The following is a 23364-nucleotide window of genomic DNA, read 5'->3' as shown; positions in this document are numbered from 1 at the left end:
TCTTCTCAAAGTTGGATCTCACGAATGCCTACTTACAACTTGAACTAGATGAGGAGTCCAAGTCATGCTTGACTATAAATATTCATCTAGGCCAATATCAATTTAATAGACTACCATTTGGAATGTCTTCGGGCCCCGCCATATTCCAAGGGGTGATGAACCAGATTTTGCAAGGTATTGAAGGGGTAGTATGTTATTTAGATGACATACTAATTTCAGCACCAAACAGGCAAATTCATAATAAAATATTGAATGAAGTCTTTAAACAGCTAGGGAAGCACAGAGTACGAGTGACTGCTCGCAAGTGTGAGTTATTTGAAAACACAGTTGAGTACTTAGGGTACAGAGTAGACAAAGATGTTTTACATCTAACCATGGGAAAGCTGGATGCAATCAGAAATGCACCCACTCCCAAAAATGTCACTGAACTTCGATCATTTTGGGGTCTTTTGAACTATTATGGGAAGCTCCTACCAAATTTGGCTACAGTGTTCCATCCATTGAAAAACAGGTCTATTGGAAGTGGTCAGAAGAATGCGACACATCATTCAAGGAGTGTAAAAGCAAATTGTGATGCATCTCCATATAGAGTTGGGGCAGTGATCTCTCATGTACTATGTAGTGGGGAGGAGAGACCAATTGCTTTTGCTTCACGCACTCTCAGTGCCACTGAGAGTAATTATGTGCAAATCGAAAGGGAAGCTTTGACATTCATTTTTGGGGTCAAGAAGTTCCACAAATACTTGTATAGTCATAAGTTTACTATCATTGTGGACCATAAGCCCCTGACAGCAATCCTCCATCTAAACCCCTAGTCTCCATTTTAAAAATAGGGCGTTACCACGAGCGATCTGAAATGGGCGTTAGCGTTAAATCTCTCTGACCTTCTGTCATAAAATGTCACTGTCCTTAGCAATGGCATGGCAGCGCTTGTTATCCCACAATTCAGGAGGTCATCATTACATGCACAGAAGAGGAGACAGAGAGAGAGGGAGCAGAAGGGACTGAAAGCGAGTGTGCATGTGGTGTGTGCTTGTTTGGCTGCTGTGGGAGGTACAAGGGAGATTCACCAGTAGCAAAAAAGCCTACTAAGCAGCAAGAACATAGTTGTTTTTTGTGCAATAAATAATATATAACATGGAAGGGATGAAGGAGGCCCTGCAGTTGTTAGCTAAGAACACTGGTGGCAGAGGGCTCCCAGTGGTCCCGGAGTGCGGCACTTCACCCCAAGGTGCCGCACCCCCATTGCCAACGACGCATGAGAGCCAGGAGCAGCATCTTGCTTCTGGCTCAGATCACGTTCCCACCTCGGGACCGTCCTCTCCTGTATCTGTCCAAGCAGCGGTTCTGCCGTCATCCCCCCACCAATGAAGCAGCGCCTGAGGAACTCCTCGGCCAGGCGGCTTGGAGTCAGGAGTGGAAGGCGTAGAGGTGAGGATGAGAAGTGGTGGGTGGGCTGGGGGGAAGGGTTGGTTTTTACAGATATACTTATGATTTCAGACAAATGGTCAGTTTAAATGTTTTTATTTAACATAACCTTGCGCATTGGCTCAGATAGCTGTACCTTTACACGCTGGTGATTCCTTAACATCAAAGGGTATAATGACACTTAACTTTAATCAACTTAAAGTTTTACTGTCACCAAGGTGATGCACACCATTGATGTATGACCTACACACCCAGCAGTGTGTCAGCCTTGGAACTACCACCAACATTCTTTCAGGCAAAGCGTTCATTTATGAGCACCTGACGTAAGGCTCTTGCAGTTATCATGCCACCATGGGTTCTTTCATGCGGTCTACAGGGGCTTCAGCATCAGCCTGATTGTCTGGCCCAAGGTCAGTGTCCACCTCCTCATCCTCCTCTTCCTCTCTCTCCTGAGGTGGACCGGCAGACCCTTCTGGCAATTCTTGTCCCCTCCTGATAGCCAAGTTGTGCAGCATGGAGCACACCACCACGAATTGAGCTACCTGCTCAGGGTGGTATTGGAGTTCGCATAAGAGGAGACAGAGAGAGAGGGAGCTAAGAGGGAGTGAAGGCTTGTGTGGGTGTGGTGTGGCTGCTTTGGGCAGAAGGAGGAAGAGTTTCGAGTTTTATAGTAAATTGTGCCAAAAAAAATTAGCTGTTACCAGCCAGATATTTTCCCGAATTTGGTGCCTATAATGGAGGGAGAGGACGAGGTGGCACAGCACGCTGTGGAGACGGACGCTGAAGAGAGCAGTGAGCTGGGAAAGGAACACATTTGAGGACGCAAAAGAGCGAGGAGATTCTCAGACGAGGCAAATGCCTCCCTCCTGCAGGAGGTCGAGTCACGCTGGGGTCAATTGACACAGTGAGGGCATGGGAAGCCCACCCCAAAGACCTATCAGAAGATTTGGGCCGAGATAGCAGAGGTGGTCTCGTCGTCGACCAACGAGATGCGTGTGGGCAACCAATGCCGCAAGCGATAGAACGACCTTGTCGAATCCGTAAGAGTAAGTATTACATTTATTTGCATGTACTTATGTAGTTATATAATTTGATTTATAAAAGTCATGAGTGACTTTCACTTTTACCGGGAATGTTGTACTCAAAGCCTGCGTTCATGATGTATGTCTTTAGGTAAAGAATGATAATTCTCATAATATTCATGATTACATCTGTCAGTTATGTGTTGTATCAGTCTCTGTGACAGTACCTAGCAATGATATCATGCAGTGATCTCATGTCATGCCGTCCTGTTACCTTTTATAGAAGAAGCTCTCGACGAATAGGTTCGAGCAGAGGCGAAAGGGTAGGGGGCCACCAGTGACATCACTGACATGGAGGAGCGGGTGCTCGCACTCGTGGGGAGGCACCCCCGGACAGCCACTCAGGCAGCTGCAGACCCTGCCGTGATGCCACGTGAGTAAAGTACACACCATTGCATCATCTAAAGACAATTGATGCCACACCCACTCATATCCGAACAATAATATATGATGAATGATTTCTAAAATTGTCCTATAAATAATGCTGGCCTTATGAGAATCATTGCAATGCAAAATGTGTTGATGGTCATGAAATGTGATGTCTGTGATGATTTTGATAGTGTTGGTGCTTTTGTCGTGCATACGCTGTGTGTAGCGCTGGACTCACCTAGTGACCATAGCACCCCCTTCCCCCCCAAAAACCTCATTTGTGTTTTGCAGCTCAGCCAGCAGCGCGGCCCCAGGCAAGACCACAGAGGCCAGAAGGTGGGGGCGCAGGGCCGGACTCGGCGGACAATCCTACATCTGGTGCTGAGGAAGTCCAATTCTCGCCCGTCAATCAGTTGGGTCTGTTCTCAACGGATGAGAGCGCAGACTTTGAGGAGTCTGCATCACCAGGCTCCAGAAGCCATTCCACCTGAAGGCCATCTCTGGTCATTCCCGCCTCCACTCTGGAGGTACCGGGCCCAAGCACCTCGCCACAGGGGAACCCCATTTGTCCCCAAGATGGCGCCAACCACGTGGAGGTTTTGAGGACGCCAGATGAGAGCGGACAGATGGTAAAGTTGTCCAGGAGAACTGTAGACATAGGTGACCAGATCCTAAATGCATTGGGGAGCATATCCTGACAGCTGACCAGCATCTCCGGCACCATGACAGAATATGTTCCACGGATAGTGAAGGCCCTGGACGCGATAGCCAGGAACACTTGTGGCACAGGCCTCCCAGTGATCTCGGAGTGCGGCACTCCACCCCTAGGTCCCGTACCCCCAGTGCCAATGACAGATGAGAGGCAGGAGCAAGGGGAGAAGGAAAGTGAGATGCATTCCACAGGTGTTGGCTTTGTTATATCTCCATCTCGGTGTATGCAATTTGTTGTAATGTATGGGGAGAGGGGGTCACCCTCCTGCATTGCATTTGTATTCTGTGTTGCTGGACATGTTCACCATTTGATTGATGTCAATGGTTGAAAAAGTGGGGTGGGAGTGGGGTGTTTTTGCCTGTGATACTTATGTTTTCAGACCAATGGTCGTATTAAATGTTTTTTATTCAACATAACCTTGTTGCACATTGTCTCAGATAGCTGGACCGTTACACACTGGTGATTCCTTAACATGAAAGGGTATAATTACACTTAACTTGAATCAACTTAAACTTTAACTGGCACCAAGGTGATGCCCACCATTGATGTCTGAGCTGCACACACAGCAGTGTGTCAGCTTTGTTAATAACAGCAACGTTCTTTCAGGTAAAAGGCTCATTTATGAGCTCCTGACGTAAGAGTCTTGCGGCTATGTCGCTACCACGGCCCCTTTCCTGCGGTCTGGCGGGGGAGCGTGGGCATGGTTGCATAGTCAGCCTGATTGTCTGGCCCGAGGTCAGCGTCCAGCCCCTCGTCCTCCTCTTCCTCTCTCTCCTGAGGTGGACCATCAGTCCCTCTGGCAATTCTTTTACCCTCCTGATAGCCAAGTTGTGCAGCATGGAGTACACGACCACGAATTGAGCTACTTGCTCAGGGTTGTATTGTAGCTCCCCTCCTGAGTGCTCCAGGTATCTAAAGCGCTGCTTAAGCACACTAATTAATTTCTGGACGACATTGCGTGTGGCTCTGTGGCTCTCGTTGTATCGTTTCTCGGCCTCGGTGTGGGTGTCATGCAGGAGGGTCGTCAGCCAGGTGGCTAGGCCAGATCGTTTGTCACCAAACATTCAGCACAGTCCTTGTGGCTGACTGGTAAACATGTCAAAGACAGCGCCCTGCACGCAGGATGTGAGCCTCATCGAAGCTGCCCGGACATTTGGCAATCACTGCCATAATTATCTGGTTGTGATCGACAACTAGTTGGACCTTCAGGGAGTGAAATCCTTTTCTGTTGCGAGAAACCTCTGGGTCCTGAGAAGGTGCCTGCATGGCCATGTGAGTACACTGTATTGTTCCCTGCACCCTGGGGAATGGAGCAATGTGGTAGAATGCTCCAGCCCTGTCAGTCCGTGGTTATAGGGAAGCTGATAAAATCCATCCTACGTGCGTACAGGGCCTCCGTGACCTGTCTAATGCAGCAAGTGTGGCATGCTGAGACAGAGGGGAAATGTCGACCGTGGATGTCCGAAAAGAACCGGACGCATAGAATGACAGTGCCGTGGTGACCTTGACCTCGACGGACAGTGATGTCCGGAAGGTGCTGGCAGGCTGCAGATCTTCCCTGATGAGCTGGCATATTTCACTGATCACTACTTTGTGGAAGCACAGTCTCCGAAGGCAGGTGTTCTCGGATAAGTCGAGGTAAGACCGCTTCTCCCTGTAAGTGCGGGGTGTGTATGGTCTGGACCTCCTCCTCAGTCTGGCATGTCTTAGATTGGGCACATAATGCTGTGCATTAAACATTGTGCCATTTGCATTCTGCAGCATCTGCATTGTAATCGATGCAGGCTGAGAAATGGCTGGCCCCATTCCAATAAATGTATAATGCCGATTATTCACAAGCATTAAATTTCAACACTAAAAGGCACCTACAATAAAACCCAATTGTCCACAGTCTGAAAAGATGTCTGTTCAGATGGTCACTTCACCTGAGAAGAACTCCAGTGTTAATCCAAACTCCCTGAAGTTGAAGCAGCCTTTTCAATTAAGCGACCTGCGATTTGAAAAATGGTGTCCACACCGCTGTGATTAGTTCAGAACAGTTCAACTTTTTCAGAGCGGTGTTTTGGGCGAGCGATATTGTGGGCGAGATATGCGCGAGGTGGTGAAAGTGATGCTGGGCGATATACTGGGCGTTAGTTTCGGCACATGTGATTTTTACGACAAAAAAAAGTGGGCAGTCAGTATTATTGAATCTCGGCATTAATTACATGTCGAAAGTAATGCTGGGTGATATTATGGGCATTGGTTTCGCCCATTCTGATGATTTCGCCCAAAAAAAGTGGGCGGGAGGTATTATTTTTTCCCGACGTTACGTACATGGCAAAAGTAACGTTCGCCGATAAATGTCCGAAAAATGGGCGTCAGTTTCCATTTTGTGGCTAAATGGCCAATATCTGGGGGTTATGCCTCATTTCAGCATTAAAATGGACGTTAAGTGGGCATTTTGCATGGCAAAATAATGGAAAATCTAGCCCCATATCTTTTGTTATGTGTAACCATGCAAGTTATGTATGATGATTGTTTGTTATAATTACTTCTTCATTAAGGAGGGAGAAGTGTAATAAAAAAGCTCCACCCTGTGGACTACTGTGGCATTTAAGCCATTGCTGTTTACAACAATAAAGAGGGAAAAAGTCAGGTGACTCATTGAAGTTATCAGCCATCTTAAAGCGTGTGTGTGTTTGTGATGTCGTACTGAAAACATAACACAGGGATGGTGGTTCTGGGCCTCAGGATGCTCAGGGAGGGGGGTGGGAGCGGGGAGAAAGAAGATCATGTTCTCAGAATGGAGGGAGGAAGAAAGGTGCAATGGACTCTGCCTCACCTACTTACTGTGATAAATCATCCTGTACTCCTAGGTACAACCATTCTGGTGGATTTAGGTAGGGTGTTTCAGGAGCGGACACCAGGTGAAGCTTTGAGCATTGAGTAAGGTAACAAACATGCAAGTGACAGTAGGAGAGCGGAAACCTTCTGCCCTGAGGGCTAGACCAAGACTTACCTCAGCTGCTGAGCCCAGGAAATGGAGCCTTACAAATCCTGTACACAAAAGATTGGGTTGATATTTCTGCACCAAGATTTGCTGCAGTAATTTTAGAATCTGCAAAGCAACCTGTGGTGTGAACATTGGGGAGTCCACAACTTAATCTGTGTAGTGGGGTATGACTGATTGATGGACCTTCCATTCATGATCAAGAGCATTGTAATCTAGTGCTGTCTGCTGTGAAGCCCCATATTCGAAGCTCAGTCAGGGTTTCTTTCCCAAGTGCTGCACCAGAGACTATAGAGGCCTTGGCTCCAATGAACAGGAGTTTCTCTTATCTAGTGTCAGCCAGTGACTCAGTGGGTAGCACACTCGCCTCTGAGTCAGAAGGATGTGAGTTCATTCCCACTCCGGGGACTTGAGCACATAAATCTAGGCTGACACTTGAGTGCAGTGCTGAGGGAGTGCTGCACTGTTAGAGGTGCCGTCTTTCAGATGAGACGTTAAACCAAGGCCCCGTCCGCTCTTTCAGGTGGACGTAAAAGATCCCATGACACTATTCCGAAGAAGAGCAAGAGAGTTGCCCTCGGTGTCCTGGCCAATATTTGTCCCTCAATTAGCATAACAAAAACAGATTATCTGGTCATTATCACATTGTTATTTGTGTGCAAATTGGCTGCTGCTTTTCCCACATTACAACAGTGACTACACTTAAAGGTACTTCATTGGCTGTAAAGCGCTTTGCGAAGTCCGGTGGTCATGAAAGGCACTGTATACATGCAGTCTTTCTTTCTATCTTTCTAGATTCAACATGCTGGAAGATTGTATTCAAACAACCGTAAGGCAGAACTTCACAGCAGTCTGCTCCCAGGAAGAATAGTGGAGGAAAAAACCCTGTGATCATTTGAAAAATAATTGTATGCTGTAATGGGGGCCTATAAACTTGTTATGGATGGATAAGCTAAGGCAATCTGAATCTCCTTATTTAAGGAAGGATATACTTGCATTGGAAGCAGCTCAGAGAAGGTTCAAGAGGTTGATTCCTGAGATGAAGGGGTTGTCTTATGAAGAAAGGCTGAGCAGGTTGGAGTTTCAAAGAATGAGAGGTGATCTTGTTGAAACGTATAAGATGCTGAGGAGGCTTGACATGGTAGATGCAAAAAGAATGTTTCCCCTCGTGGAGGAATCCAGAACTAGGGGGCATAGTCTTAGAATAAGTGGTCGTCTATTTAAAATAGAAATAAGGAGGAATTTCTTCTCTCAGAGGGTTGTGAATCTTTGGAATTCTCTGCCCCAGAGAGCTGTGGAAGCTGGGTCATTGAACATATTTAATGTGGAGATTGACAGATTTTTGAATGATAAGGGAGTGAAGGGTTATGGGAAGTGGGCAAGGATGTGGAGCTGAGGCCAAGATCAAATCAGCCATGATCTTATTGAATGGCGGAGCAGGCTTGAGGGGCCAAATTGCCTACTCCTGCTTCTTGTGTAATTGCCTTCCTCAACCATATCTATCCTTGATCTTCTTAACTCTGAGACTAAAGTGAAGAGTCATTTTCCGCAATGATGATGAGCGGGTCTCAAGATTTGTGGCATTATGCCGCAAGCTGCACAACCTTGCCATAATGACTTGCATTTATATAGCACCTTTCTCAACCACCAGACCTCTCTTTACAGCCAATCAAGTACTTTTGGAGTCGAGTCACTGTTGTAATGTGGAAAACGCACCAGCCAATTTGCACACAAGCAAGCTCTCACAAACAGCAATGTGATAATGACCAGATCATCTGTTTATTTTTGTTCTGTTGATTGAGGGATAAATATTGGCCAGGACACCAAGGATAACTCCCCTGCTCTTGTTTGAATTAGTGCCATGGGATCTTTTATGTCCACCTGAGAGAGCAAACCAGGCTTCAGTTTGACATCTCATCTCAAAGACGGCACATCTGACAGTGCAGCACTCCCTCAGTACTGCACTGGAGTATCAGCCAGATTTTTTTTGTGCTTATGTCCCTGGAGTGAGACTTGAACCCACAGCCTTCTGACTCAGAGGCAAGAGTGCTACCCACTGAGCCACAGCTGACACTGTGAAGAACTAATTCAGGTGCAGTTCCAGTAGCTGTAACCCCAATCTCCCATTCACCAACAGTCCCACACTCATTACCTTCCCTCTGTCACTGACCATTCCATTATGTGAAAGTAAAAGACAAACAACATCAAGGGGACTGGCAGAGTAGCAGGGGTGTCATCATGAATGCTGAGAGAGACAGCAGGTTCATGCCCCATGGGGCCACTGCCACTCCACAGGGCGGCGCCTCAGCAATCCTAGTAATTTGTTGGAAGAAAGATTGCTGCACTGCTGTGAAACCCTGCAAGCCCTTTTGAACACTAGTATCCACAGCCATGGTTACAGCAGTTTTAGCTTCCACTGCAGCACTCAGACGCTTGGTGGAAGCTGCTTGTGCTGCAATGGAAGCTGAGACATCGGCCATCATAGTGGTTCCACAAGTGTGTTGATAGAGTTGGCTGTCAGTTCCATGCTGGAAAGAATGGGCTCTAAGTTCTGCGCAAAGGCCCATGCCAAGTTGGTGCTGGACTCCTCCATGCTCCTTCACATTGCACGCAGGCCAGTCCAATGCACCAAGCATTTAATTGTGCATACCCATCAGTGTTCTTCTGTAGCCTGGCCCATCAAAGAACTCATCTGAGTTCTCAGCAGCAGAAACCATATGCAACCTCGCCCTACCATGACCTGGCATCTGCACTATCCTTGCCCCCTGTACTGGCTTCAGCGTAATTAGACCCGGTGTTTCACCACGTACAGATCCCGCCTCTAACCTATCCTCTAAGATATGCACAGTTTCAGTATCTGAGCTGGTGGCTGCAAGTGTGAAATTGAGAGACTGTGTGTCTTCATCATCACTGTCCTCTTCATCTTCCTCTGCTGCCTGGGCAGGTTGCAGTTCTGGGGAATCTGAAACATAAAAGGGACAAATATAAGGTTGTGGTGAGGGGAGAGGTGAAAGAAAGACATGCATTCTTACACCATCTGTAGCTTGCAAAACAGAAGAGATTATTCTTGCACAGCCTTATTCCCAATGGTGTCAGTACCTTCAGCAGCCATAATTCACCTTCCCTTTAAGCTGTGCAGACTAGCTTTAAGCAGTGCAGGCTAGCTTTAGGTAGTGTAAGCAAGTAATGATTTTGGACCCAATATTGATTAGTGCAGCCAATGAACAGCGCGGTGATCACATGTTGGTGTGCTGCCTGCATTGCACTGAACAGGCATGGGGTAATCGCGCAACGCAATCCCCTTCCCCATTTTCAGGGGCTATCCACTTTATTCATTCCTGGGATGTGTGAGTCACTGGCAAGGCTAGTAGTTATTGCCCATCTCTAATTGCTCTTGGGAAGTTGGTGGTGAGCCACCTTCTTGAACCGCTGCAGTCCTTGTGGAGAAGCTAGGGAGGGAGTTCCAGGATTTTGACCCAGCGACGATGAAGGAACGGCGATATATTTCCAAGTCAGGCTGGTGTGTGACTTGAAAGAAAACTTGGAGGTGGTGGTGTTGCCATGCACCTGCTGCCCTTGTCCTTCTAGATGGTAGAGGTCGCGGGTTTGGAAGGTGCTGTCAAAATAGCTTTGGAAAGTTGCTGCAATGCATCTTGCAGATGGTACACACTTCAGCTATGATGCACCGGTGGTGGAGGTAGTGAATGTTTAAGGTGGTGGATGGGGTGCCAATCAAGCAGGCTGGATGGTATCAAACTTCTTGAGTGTTGTTGGAACTGCACTCATCCAGGCAAGTGGAGAGTATTCCATCACACTGCAGACTTGTGCCTTGTAGATAGTGGAAAGGCTTTGGGAGTCAGGAGGTGAGACACTCACCGCAGAATACCCAGCCTCTGACCTGCTCTTGTAGCCACTGTATTTATGTGGCTGGTCCAGTTAAGTTTCTGGTCAATGGTGACCACCAGGATGTTGTGGTGGGGAATTTGGTGATGGTAATGTGTTTGATGTAAAGGGATGGTGATCCCTTTGATGTAAAGGGATTCTCACTTGTTGGAGATAGTCATTGACTGGCACTTGTGTGGCATGAATGTTACTTGCCACTTATCAGACCCAGCCTGAATGTTGTATCTGTTTTCACAGTAAAAGAGGAGGGCAGAATACTAGTGGTACAGGGAACCAAAAAATAAGTCATGCTGAGGAACTTAATGGATTTAATATAAGTAAAGAAATTATAATATAGAAAATAAAGTAACTTAAGATCAACACATCTCCAGATCCTGTTAGTTTCCACCTCGAGTATTAAAAGAAACAGTAGAGGAAATTGCAAATGCCTTAGTCATAATTTCCCAAAGATCTCAAGATCCAGGAATTCTGGCTTTGGATTGAAAATTGGAAATATCAATAAATTAAAAAGTGGGTGAGGGAGAAACCAGGTAACTACAGACACAGTAGTTCAGCCTCAGTTACATGACTGGAAGTTATTGTCACAGGAAGCTGGGTGGATGGGAGCTGGAAGTTACAAAGGACCATAGACTAAATGAGTGGGCAAAACTATGGTACATGGGGCTAGAACCTCCACTTTTTTAGCCTGCTTAACGCCCACTTAACGCCCATTTTACTGCTGAAATGATGTATAATACCCAGATAGCGCCCATTTTGACACAAAGTGGAAACTGACGGGCTTTTTTAGGAGACTTATCGGCAAGCCTTATTTTCCCAATGGGCTTAACGCCGACAAAAAATATTACCGCCCGCCCATTTTTTTTGGCCGGTGTCAGCAGAATGGGCAAATTCAACGCCCATATTATCACCCAGCGTTACTTTCCTCATGGAATTAATGCCGAGATTCAATATTAATGCCCAGCGACTATTTTTTGTCGTAAAGAGCATATTTATCCAAACTAGTGGCCATGGAGATCGCCCACCGTCAATTTCACCACCTCGCACACATATCGCCCATAATATCGCTCACTCAAAAAACTGCCCACAAAAAGTGGAACTAACCAAAACAAATCACAGCGTTATGGACACCATGTTGTAGATCACATGTCGCGTCCTTTAAAAGGTTGCTGTGCTTCAACCTCGGTGGAGTTAGCATGTACTCTGCAGGTCTTTGTTGATGTGAACATCTCTGAAAACATCTTGACCACACTGTGACCGATTGGAATTGAAGAGGTGTGCTCGTTGGGACATTCATTATTTGTGTGCAATCAGTGGCAGGCAGAGAGCTACTGCAATGGGGCCTGTCTTTTCTCACCCTCTCTTGGTGACCAAATACATGCAGCAGACTGGACATCACCGGAGTCAGAGGAAATGTATTAGCATGGATTGAGAATTGGCTGGCTAACAGAAAGCAGAGAGTCTGGATAAATGGGTCCTTTTCGGGTTTGAAATCGGCGGTTAGTGGTGTGCCACAGGGATCGGTGCTGGGACCACAACTGTTTACAATATACATAGATAACCTGGAAGAAGAGACAGAGTGTAGTGTAACAAAATTTGCAGATGACACAAAGATTAGTGGGAAAGCGGGTTCTGTAGAGGACACAGAGAGGCTGCAAGAGATTTAGATAGGTTAAGCGAATGGGCTAAGGTTTTGCAGATGGAATAAAATGTCGGAAAGTGTGAGGTCATCCACCTTGAAAAAAAAAACAGTAAAAGAGAATATTATTTTAATGAGGAGAAATTACAACATGCTGCGGTGCAGAGGGACCTGGGGGTCCTTTTGCATGAATCCCAAAAAGTTAGTTTGCAGGTGCAGCAGGTAATCAGGAAGGTGAATGAAATGTTGGCCTTCATTGTGAGAGAGATGGAGTATAAAATCAGGGAGGTCCTGCTGCAACTGTACAGGGTATTGGTGAGGCCGCACCTGGAGTACTGTGTGCAGTTTTGGTCACCTAACTTAAGGAATGATATACTAGCTTTGGAGGGGGTACAGAGACGATTCATTAGGCTGATACCGGAGATGAGGGGGTTACCTTATGATGATAAATTGAGTAGACTGGGTTTTTACTCATTGGAGTTCAGAAGGATGAGGGGTGATCTTATAGAAACATTTAAAATAATAAAGGGGATAGGCAAAATAGAGGCAGAGAGATTGTTTCCACTGGTCGGGGAGACTAGAACTAGGGGGCACTGCCTCAAAATACGGGGGAGCCAATTTAAAACCGAGTCGAGAAGGAATTTCTTCTCCCAGAGGGTTGTGAATCTGTGGAATTCTCTGCCCAAGGAAGCAGTTGAGGCTAGCTCATTGAATGTATTCAAATCACAAATAGATAGATTTTTAACCAATAAGGGAATTAAGGGTTATAGGGAGCGGGCGGGTAAGTGGAGCTGAGTCCACGGCCAGATCAGCCATGATCTTGTTGAATGGCGGAATAGGCTCGAGGGGCTAGATGGACTACTCCTGTTCCTAATTCTTATGTTCTTATGTTCTTATGTTCTTATTATGTGCCCAATGTACAAAGTGACAGACAGATGAGGAGGACCAGACTTTACACCCCCCGCAAGTACAAGGAAAAGCATTCTTACCTCGACTTGCCCAACACCACCTTCGGAGAATGTTTTTCCACAAAGAAGTTATCACTGAGGTATGCCAGCTGATAAGGGCAGACCTGCAGCCTGCCAGCACCATCGGAACTGCATTGTCCGTCGAGGTCAAAGTCACCACGGCACTGTCGTTCTACGCCTCGGGATCTTTTCAGGCCACAACTGCCGACATTTGCGGACTTTCTCAGCATGCCACACGTCGCTGCATTAGACAGGTCACTGAAGCTCTGTACACATGCAGGAGGGACTTGATCAGCTACCCTATGACCAGGGAGGCACAGAGTGAGAGGGCTCAAGGTTTCTCCAGAATTGCAAACTTCCCCAAGGTGCAGGGAGCAATAGACTGTATGCACATCGCGATGCGGGTACCTTTTCAGGATGCTGAGGTTTTCAGGAACCGCAAGGGATTCCATTCCCTGAGTGTCCAGCTGGTTGTCGACCTCCAGCAAATTATACTGGCAGTGAATGCTCAATTTCCGGGCAGCATTCATGATGCTCACATCCTGCATGAGAGCACTGTATCTGACTTGTTTAACAATGAGCCACAAGGTCAATGCTGGATGCTTGGGGACAAAGGATATGGCCTCACCACCTAGTTGATGACCCTCCTGCGTGACACCCACACTGAGGCCGAGAGCCGATACAATGAGAGCCACAGAGCAACTCGGAATATCGTGGAGAAAACCATTGGAGTGCTGAAGCAGCGCTTCAGATGACTGGACCATTCAGGAGGCGAGCTCCAACACTACACATCTTGGCTATCAGGAGGAGACAAGAATTGCCTGATGAGTCTGAGAGTCCACCTCACCAGAGAGAGGAAGAGGAGGATGAGGAGGCAGACACTGACATCGGGCCAGACAATCAGGCTGATGCTGAAGTCATGCCCCCGCCCCCCCTGTAGACCGCATGAAAGAGCCCAGGGTGGCATGATAGCTGCAAGAGCCTTACATCAGGAGCTCATCAATGATCTCTTTGCCTGAAAGAACATTGGTGCTATTTCCATGGCTGACACACTGCTGGGTATGCAGGTCATACATCAATGGTGGGCATCACCTTGGTGACCGTTAAAGTTTACGTTGATTGAAGTTAAGTGTGATTATACTCTGTGATGTTAAGGAATCATCAGCGTGTAATGGTACAGCTATCTGAGCCAATGTGCTGCAAGGTTTTGTTAAATTAAAAACATTTAAACCGAACATTAGTCTGAAATTATCAGTATTTCTGTACAAACCAATCCTCCACCCCACCGCTCCCCCCCCCCCGCCCCCGCTTCTCCTCCCCACCTCTACCCCTTACCCTCCTGACTCCAAGCCGCCTGGCTGAGGAGGTCCTCAGGCGATGCTTCGTTGGAGGGGAGGGGGGGTGGTGTGATGTTCGAAGCACTGCTTGGACGGATATGGGATGGGACAGTTCTGAGGTGGGAATGTGCTCCAAGCCAGAAGCAAGATGTTGCTGCTGGCTCTCATGTGTGGTTAGCAATGGGGGGTGCGTCACCTTGGGTTGCAGTGTGGCGATCCGGGACCACTGTGAGCCCTCTGCCAACAGTGTTCCTGGCTACCAGCTCCAGGGTCTCCTCCATCCCTTCCATTTTATATGTTATTTGTTGGACAAAAACTCAGTGCCAACTATGTTCTTGGTGCTTAGTGGGCTTTTTGCTGCTGGTGAATCTCCCTCATACCTCCCACAACAGCCAAACAAGCACACACCATTGCCACACAGTGCCTCTGAGCTCCCTCTCTCTCTGTTTCCTCTTCTGTGCATGTCATAGTGACCCTTGACCACCAGAATCGCGGGAATCGAACATTGCCATGCTGTTGCTAAGGACGGCCACACTTTATGGCAAAAGGTCAGAAAAATTTAAAGCTACCGGCCATTTAATGTCGCTCGCGGTAATGCCCATTTTCAAAAATGTAAACTAGGTGTTTTGAAAATGGGCGAGAAGCCGGCGGTCTGGAAACCCTTTTTTAACGCCCATGCCGGAAATAACGCACATTTTGGAGTGCTAAGTTCAAAAGTGGAGGTTCTAGCCCCATGGAGTGCAATGTGGTGCAGTGTGAGGTCATCCACTTTGGATCTGAGGAAGGCAAATTGGAATGTTTTCTTAATAGTGAGAGACTAGGAGGTGTGAAGAAGCAAATAGATTTGAGTACCCATCGACACAAATCACTAAAAGTTAGTGGCCAGGTACACAAAGTAATGAAAAAGATTAATAGAATATTGGCTTTTATCTCAAGGGAGATTGGAATACAAAAAGGATGGAAGTGATGTATCAGTTGTACAGAGCCTTGGTCAAACCCCATCTGAAGAACGGCGTTTAAATAGAAAGAAAAGAAAGACTTACATTTATATAGCGCCTTTCATGACCACCGGCCATTTCAAAGTGCTTTACAGCCAATGAAGTACTTTTTAGAGTGTCATCACTGTTTTAATATGGGAAACGCAGCAGCCAATTTGTGCACAGCAAGCTCCCACAGACAGCAATGTGATAATGACCAGATAATCTGTTTTTGTTATATTGATTAAGGGATAAATATTGGCCAGGAAACCAGGGATAACTCCCCTGCTTTTCTTTGAAATAGTGCCATAGGATCTTTTATGTTCACTCAAGAGAGCAGACAGGGACTCGGTTTAGCATTTGATCCGAAAGATGGCACCTCCAACAATACAGTACTCCCTCAGCACTGCATTGGAGTGTCAGCCTAAATTTACGTGCTCACGTCCCTGGAATGGAACTTGAACCCACAACCTTCTGACTCAGAGGCGATAGTGCTACCCACTGAGCCACAGCTAACACGTTAATAGGATAGGGTAGATACAGAGAAACTATTTAGTCTGGTGGGAGATATCCAGAACAAGGAGACATAATTGTAACATTAGTGCTAAGCCATTTAGGAATGAAAGCACAAAGTACTTTTTCACACAAAGAACAATATAAATCTGGAACCCTCTCCCCCAAAAGACTGTGGATACTGGGTCAATAGAAATGTTCAAGACTGTGATGGACAGATTTTTATTACATAAAGGTATCAATGGATATGGATGAAAGACAATAAATGGAGTTATGGACAGATCGGCCATGATCTAACTGAATGGCAGAAAAGATCCTCGGGGTTGAACAGCCTACTCCTGTTCCTATGTTCCCAACTATAAAAACTGACCTCAGGCCATGTACCATCCCTCATAATTCTGTTCAAAATCAGCTTTCTCTTTTTCTTAATTGCAACCTCTGAAAGGAGAAGCATGGTGTCTCTGGTAAGAATTGACCAGCAGGTCAGTCAAACCAACGTTACCCCGTTTCCAGAGTATATTCTTAGCAGAAGTCCCACGCTGTGCGCACATCAATAGAATCATCCGAACCACAATGGGCGTGAATATTTGTTGGCCATCTGAGATGCGATAATGGGAGGGAAAATTGCGGTCGGAGGCTTCCTTCAGACGAACGCCTCCAACCCGGAAAAAAATTATGAAAATACCTGGAGGAACATAGGATTTCAGTCGGAGGCCTGCATTCACTGTGCTGCATACGAGAACATGTCCTCCAGGTGCGTATTCGTATCCTGGAATCACATGGGCCTGGAACACCAATGAACATCTAGGATTCTCATTGATAAAAATGGGAGCTCTGTTTTTACAAGCTCCTATTACTATCAATGAGAATACCCCACTAAAACACAACACAATAAATTTTTAAAAATCACCTCACATATTTATAATTAATTGAAATTGAATGCAATTAAATGTTTTAAAAAATAAAGTTGTTTTTGAATTTTTTTTTAATATGTTTTAATAAGGTTAAAAATAAATTTACCTTAATGGACAGGGTTTTTAATATAAAAATTAGTGACAAAATTAAATTTTTCTATGTTTTAAAATTCTTACATTGGAAAAAGTAGGCTATACGCCTGCTTTTACCAGCCATAAGAGTTTGAAGGACATTTGTTGAGCAAGAGTTTGACCGATAGCCCAATCTCTGCGCACGAATGTCCTTCTCCCGGGGATGCGTGCGATCTAAGTTGACAGATCGCAAAAGCCAGTTCTCGGCGCATGCTCATTATGCGCCAAGAACCGCCGTTTGCGAGGCCTCGCCGGGTGCATGCGCACTTCGTACACACCTGGTGAGGCCGCAATTGTTGGCCCAATGAATTGCTTAATGTCCCTGGTTATTCTAGACACCTCTCAAATGCCTGCCTAATTAACACCTCAAGCTCTGTTCTGTCTCAGTGCTGTAGACTGGCTTTTTAAACTGGTCTGAATTCATTTCATTTTTTATTTAAAACACGGCACTTAAACATAACATAATCCCAAATCGTTTCTGAGATGAAAAACATGATCAGAAATCCTGAAATATGACAAATGGTCATTCATTATTCAGGGTTCAATATCAAATCATTTCTAAGACAGTGCCACAGACATTTATTATAACCGCAGTCATAAAAGCACTTTAATATATATTTTATTAGTCACACCTTCATGCATATCTTCATGCCTGCTAAATATAAGGCCGTGACATATATACATCATATGAATTAATCATTGAGTTTTACAGTACTTCTTTTGATCTTAAAAGCTTTTTCCCTATTTTAGCAGGGAGCTTTAATGGGCAAGTAACTTAGATGAATTATCTGCTATGATTTAAAGCACTCAGCTGACTACTGAGTAAGAAAGGTGTCTTTGAATATCCTTTTAACAAAGTGTTTGAGACACCAACGAATGATCACATTTTCATTTGTATAGCTCATTTCACGACCCAAGAACATCTCAAAGTACTTCACAGCCAATAAAATAGATTGGCAGTGTAGTCACTGTTATAACATAGAGAAACATGGGAGCCAATTTGAGCACAGCAAGCTCCTATAAAAACACCAGTGAAATAAATGACCAGATCATCATGTTTAGGTGTTAGATGTGGGATAAATATTGGCCAGGACACCAGGAGAACTCGTCTACTCTTACTAGAATAATGCCATGCAATCTTTTACATCCATCTGGGATTGTAGGCAGCTCCAACAGAGCAGCACTCACTTGATCCCTCAACCTTCTGACTCAGAGGAGAGAGTGCTACTACTGAGCCATGGCTGGCAAGGCTCACAACATGATTCTAAAAATATGTGCCTGGAATTTCCGCAAGGGCTTTCCTAATCTCCCACCATAACTAGGCAGGTGATCGCCAGAAACCCAAGAGAAACAAAGAAGAGAAGATCAGGACAGTTTTGAACTTCATTTATCTCTCAACCAATACCACCAATATATAAACATATATAAATATAACCTGTCTGGGAATCACGATTTAATTTGCAACATTTTTCTGAATTATGTACAATTATATTCATTAAAGTGTAATAAATCAGAAACCAAAAAAGATCTAGAACTCAACTTTGGACATAAATATAAACATTCCTTTACCAAAGTTTTCAGACAATAGGCATTTATAATTTTGTCTGCGTTCAAGCAATCTTATCTTCATGAACATCCCATGTGACATTTTTGACCATCTCGGCTACAGTGAGGAAACATGCCCTGATAATCAAGGATGAATAAATGTCCAATAAAAACATCACATTATTTTGTGCAGATAATTATTGAATAAAGCTACATTACATATAATTCATGTAGGCTGAGAAATCCAGTTATCGCTGGGAACTGGTGTGGAATTGAAAATGCACTCAAAATGCATGCCTGGTGAAGTAGGCAAGAGGCATGCGCCAAATTGGAACGCGTGCCTCATTTTACTATGCCTAACAAGTTGCTAAGGCTTTTTGCACTGTTGATTGGTAGTTCGCCGATTGGCCAGCGGGAGATGGGGTGGGGGCAGGAAATAGGCTTCAGTGACACCATTAAAGGGAGGCTGCACTTCAAATTAGATTTGTCACTTTGGCTGTTCTGAGCTGCTTTCCCATTGTACAGTCAAGCATGGCAAGCAGAGGCGCTACAACAAGGGCCCTACCGATTCACTGGCGCTGCACTGGAGGTGGTGGTGCAAGAGACCAGGAGAAATTCAATGATCATACTGGAGCTGCTAGGTAACATTCCTCACATCTTACTCTATCCTTAGCCCTGCACCATCTGTAGCCCGAGCATTTGCACTTGCAATTACTTTTCTGTCCTGCTTCTCATCACTCTCCCCCAATCACAATAGCACACTTCAGCCAGCTCCTTCTGTTGTTACTGGCACACTCTAACCTGTTAATGCCTTCATAATCACCCCCTCACCTTGACAGACTTGTGTCATCTTTCTTACACCAGAAACACTATTCTACCCTGACACCCATATCTTCACAGCCTCTCATCAGCCTACACACTAACACACTCCTTTACTTCTTGCAGAGAAAGCTGGAACACCACAACAGGGAGCAGGAACAGACAAGAGGAGTGAGAATGTTCATACATGTCCTCTCCCCATTGGAAGATGCTGCCATGGATAGTGTGGGGAGGGGGCACATCAGGAGCATTTGGACTGTCGAAGATGGAGGACACAGTCTGCAGGGTGTTTAGCCATCGTACTATCTTTTTCTTTTCTGACTGAAATCCCTCCCTGTTCAAGAATACTCCGGGGTCTTCATATGAAGCACAGAGAGCCGTGTGTTGCCGTCAATTATTCCATGGACTTCTGACAACCCGACAATTTGGGCAAATCCCAAAGCTCTCCCCTGTTACTTGGCAGTCTCCTTAGGGGAGGTGATGAAATGATTCCTCCTGTTGAAGAGTGCATCTGTTATCTTCCTTATGAATCAGTGACTTCAGTGAATCAGTTATCTTCCTTATGAATCAAAATGACTGATATCATAGGTTCATAGAAAGATACTGAACAGAGGGAGGCCAATCGGTGCATCGTGCCTTTGCTGGCTCTTATTTCATAGCTCTGCAATATTTTCTCCTTCAACTTTTTATCCAATTCCCTTTTAAAGGCTACTGATGAAAAAAGAGAGAATTGATGAGTTTAGTGCGGTTGATGTTGTGTATATGAACTTTCAAAAGGTGTTTGATAAAGTACGACGTAATAGGCTTGTTAGCAAAATTGACATCCATGGGATTAAAGGGGCAGTCAGTGGCAGTGTGGATGCGAAATTGGCAAAGAGACAGAAAGCAGAGAGTAGTGGTGAACAGTTGTTTTTTAACACTGGAGGGAAGTGTGCAATGGTATCCCCCAGGGGCCAGTATTGGGACCGCTGCTCTTTTTGACATATATTAATGACCTGGACTTGGGTATACAGGGCATAATTTCACAGTTGGCAGATGACACAAAACTCTGGAAGGTAAACAGTGAGGAGGATAATAAGAGAATTCAGGACATCGACAGACCGGTGAAATTAGCAGACCCATGGCAAGAATCAATTTATTGCATAGAAGTGTGAAGTGATGGATTAGATAGGAAGAGTGAGGACAGGCAATACAAACTAAATGATACAATTTTAAAAGAGCTGCAGGAACAGAGGGTATACGTAAACAAATCTTTGAAGGTGGCATGACAAGTTGAGAAGGCTGTTAAAGAAGCATATGGGATCATTGGCTATATTAGCAGAGGCATAGAGTACAAAAGCAAGGAAATTCTGCTAAACATTTATAAATCACTGGAATATTTTATCGAACTCTGGGCACCACACTTTAGGAAGAGGAGGAAGAAGAAGCAAAGGAGGAGGAAGAGAAGCAGGAGGAAGCGGAAGAAAGGAGGTAACCCAGACAGCACCTTTCCAGCTGGGATATCCGGGATGGAATCATCTGTCTGCGGTACCAGTGACCACAATCCCAATTCCCCTTTCAACATTTGTCCCACACCTTACCTTCCCTCTGTTACTGACCATCACAACATCCTCTTGGCCATGATGCTGAAATAAAAGTCACCACAAAGCATACTTTTTAATCCAACTTTCTCCATATATGCATCCTTTATTACATCAAAAAATCAACTCATCACCCTTATGCATTCCATTAGTGATTGTCTTGCATGTGCCTTTGCCTATCCGAATGCTCCTCCGCAGATGGCTTGCAGATGACCTTGAGCAGCTCTGGACCTAGCAGGCCCGGCTTTGAACTACACCAACTTGGCATGTGCGGCAGCAGGCTGGGCTGGCTGGCTGACAAGCAACAGCAAGGGCATTGGCGAGTGGCAGTGGTGGGAGTATGAATGCTAACATCCTGTGAGAGGACAACAAGGTCAGCCTCCACAGATCCATTGCCATTTCCCAGAGCAGCACCTCAGCAATGCTAGTCATCTCATGGAGCACAGACTGCTGGATTGCTGTGACACCCTTTTAACACTGGTAAACCCAAACCCTGATTGTATCAGTCTGTGCTTGTGTGACAGCAAGCTGAGCTTGCGTGATTTCAGTCTGAGTTTCCATTGCAGCACTCAGAAGTTGGGTAGCTTGTGCTTGAACTGCAATGGAAGCTGAGACATCGGCCATCAGATGTAGCCTGATGCTTGGGTCCACAAGTTCATTAATGGATCTGCCCAGCCTTTCCACGCAGGAAAGGATGGGCTCCAAGCTCTGCCCAAAGCCCTGTACAAGGCTAGAGCCAGACTCCTCCATGCTCCTTGATATTGAAGCAGCTTTCTGGCAGGTCTGCCAATGTACCAAGCATTTCATTGTGCATACCCATCAGCCTTCTTTTGCAGCCCGCCCCCATTGAAGTCTTCATCTGAGTCCTGTGCAGCAGAACTCTTGTGCACCTCACCATCCGGGGAGCTGGCACTTGAGCTAACCTTTCCCCCTACCCTGGCTGCAGGCCACTCATGCCCAGTGTCTCACCACATGCAGATCCCACGCCTAACCTATCCTGTAAAGTATGCAGAGTGTCAGTATCTGAACTGGTGGCTGCGAGTGTGAAATCGAGTGAGAGGAGTTCGTCTTCTTTCTTCTTCTCTCTCCACTCCCTCTTGTTGACGCACTGGCTGGGCAGGCTGGATTTCTTGGGTGTCTGAAATGAGAAAGGTACAAGGGTAGCATTGTGGTGAGGGGAGGGGTGGGGATTCAAGAGGTGGATGCTTACACCACGTACAGATTGTAAATCAGAAGAGATTGTGGGATGAGGGGGAAGTGGGATGTGAGAAGGAGGATAACATATGAGGATACCGGCATCTTTATTCGTTCAGCCCTGCCACTGGCCATGAGCTCAGCCATGCCCCTGCCAAGAATGGCCAGCACCATCTCCTCCATGGGGGTGAGCTAATGCAGGCGCGCCTGTCCCCCGCTGGTTAGGTTCTGCTGGCGGCGGTTATGTACCACCTTTCCCTGAAAGAGAAAGGGAAATATACCAGTGAGTGTGGTACAATGTGTTTGGATGATGTGGCTGTCATGGTTGAATAACTGACAGTGTGTGCATGGTGTGAGCTGTGGGTGTGAGGCTTTCAGCAGTGGTAAGTGTGTGAGGGTGAGGTGAAACTATGAATGTAATGTGTACCTCATGTTTGCTAGAGATTGTTGATAGGTGAGTGATGGGGCGGGGGCAGTTGTACATTGAGCAGTATGTGTGAGGCTAATAGTGCAGTTGGTAGGAGACAGGTTTTTGAAGATGAATTCACTGACCTTGACCACTCTTCTGAGATAATTAAACTTCTTTGTACGCTGTGACCACTTCCCGGGGGTGACACTGCTGGCAGTGACTGCCTCGCCAATCTGGTCCCACATCTTTCTCACAGTGTTTCTGGAGGGTCTCCCGGCCCCTTGTGAGTAGGGGGCGTCACTTCGAGTGTTCACCCCCTGCACAAAGCCTCGACAGCTGTGACCGAGACTCTGTGTGGCCTTTCCCTGGCTAGTTGAGCCATTGTGGTTTGCGCTGAAGCAGTTTTTTAATATTTGATCCTCAGAAGGCAACTCACCTTTAAGAGCTGCAGTCTGCCTTTAAGAGGCACAGGCTAGCTTTCGGTAAAGCTGGCCTCGTGTCAACATTGTGAACTTTGACCCTCTGCTGAGCACACAGCCAGTTAGCAGCGCTCTCAGCACTAGGCTGTGCACTGCAATCATGCAAAGGACCAGGCAACACGAATTTTACGTGCTGCCTGAAATTCTTTCAACGGGCGCGGGCAGATCAGGATCCATGCGTCTGTTTTCAGGCCTAATCCAATTTTAAAAAATTATTTTCAGTTCAAATTATTAAAATCTGTATAAAAACTTTTAATTAAATAAATTGGTATTATTCTAAACTTCAGTAAAAGAACATCCCACATTGGATAAAATATAAAATAAGACCATTGCCAGGTTTCTGTAGCGAACTAACCATCAGAAAATATCTGGAAC

The sequence above is a fragment of the Pristiophorus japonicus genome, chromosome 1 (assembly GCF_044704955.1).
Source record: "Pristiophorus japonicus isolate sPriJap1 chromosome 1, sPriJap1.hap1, whole genome shotgun sequence".
Lineage (NCBI taxonomy): Eukaryota > Metazoa > Chordata > Chondrichthyes > Pristiophoridae > Pristiophorus > Pristiophorus japonicus.
The sequence above is the reverse complement of the archived record's forward strand: the minus strand, read 5'-3'. Positions refer to the sequence as shown.